The sequence below is a fragment of the Gossypium hirsutum genome, chromosome A12 (genome assembly GCF_007990345.1).
Source record: "Gossypium hirsutum isolate 1008001.06 chromosome A12, Gossypium_hirsutum_v2.1, whole genome shotgun sequence".
In the NCBI taxonomy this organism is placed as follows: Eukaryota; Viridiplantae; Streptophyta; class Magnoliopsida; order Malvales; family Malvaceae; genus Gossypium; species Gossypium hirsutum.
Window position 1 is genome coordinate 61,095,758 of NC_053435.1, and position 1,284 is coordinate 61,097,041.

General features: G+C 39.1%; 1 non-coding gene across 1 annotated transcript; it reads right to left on the minus strand.

Moving 5' to 3' along the window:
• Nucleotides 1–330: 330 nt before the first annotated feature.
• On the minus strand, nucleotides 331–437 carry LOC121211973 (small nucleolar RNA R71). The gene has a single exon (XR_005907187.1). It is a non-coding gene; the product is annotated as a small nucleolar RNA R71 (small nucleolar RNA).
• Between the last annotated feature and the right edge of the window lie 847 nt (nucleotides 438–1,284).

Consider the following 1,284-nt stretch of genomic DNA (forward strand, 5'->3'; position numbering starts at 1 on the left):
GGAACTGAATCGAGCATAGTTAGACCAGCAGTAGCCACAAATACTTTTGAACTAAAACCTAACACAATTGAAATGATACAACAGTTTGTTCAGTTTGATGATTTGCAGGACGAGGATCCCAACGCTCACTTGGCAAACTTTTTGGAACTATGTGATACATTTAGAATTAATGGCATTTATGATGATGTCATTCATCTTCGGTTATTCCCTTTTTCATTGAGAAATAAAGCTAAACAATGGTTGAACTCGTTCCCACTGGGGTCAATCACTACTTGGGAACAAATGACTGAAAAGTTTTTATTAAAATATTTTCCGTCGGCTAAAACAACTAAATTACGTAATGATATTTCTTCCTTTGTGCAGATGGATTTAGAAACACTCTATGATGCATGGAAGAGATACAAGGACCTCTTGAGAGGGTACCCTCACCATGGGTTACCGCTTTGGCTACAGGTTCAAACATTTCATAATGGCCTGAATCCTTCGACTCAGCAGATGATTGATGCAGCCACTGGAGGAACTATCAATAATAAGACACCTGAGGCGGCTTATGAATTTATTGAGGAGATGTCACTGAATAACTTCCAGTGGCAAGTTATAAGAACAAAGCCGGCAACAGCAGCCGGTGTTTTTAACCTTGACGTGGTTTGTGTGGTTTGTATTTTCAACATCTAACCAAGTAGAACTCTTAAATAAAAAGATTTGTTGATTCGAATGGAGGAAGAACATGCACAGAATATCAACCCTTCAATCCTAGCATTGAGGAGGAACAAGTCCAATATATGGTTAACAATAACTCTAGACCACAAAATAACGCGTATAGTAACACTTATAATGTAGGTTGAAAGAACCATCCCAATTTCTTGTGGGACGGCCAAGGAAATCAAAGGCCACAACATCCTCCGGGTTTTCAACAACTACCTTACCAGCAAGAAAAGAAGTCGAACCTTGAAGAGATGTTAACAAAATTCATCTTGGTGTCAGAAACTCATTTCCAGAATACCGAGATAGTTCTTAAGAATCAACGAGTTTTGATCGAAGGGCTCGAAACTCAGATAGGTCAACTTGCTAAATTGATATCTGAAAGACCACTAGGAAGTCTACCTAGTAACACTGAACCCAACCCAAAAGAGCACGTGAAAGCAGTTACACTAAGGAGTGGGAAAGTGTTAGCTGAATCTAAAAAGAAGCCACCATAAGAAGTTGACAGAAAGGAGGTCGAACCCGAAAACAATGACAACCTAATACCAAAAGAATATAAACCACAAATCTCGTAACCGGCAA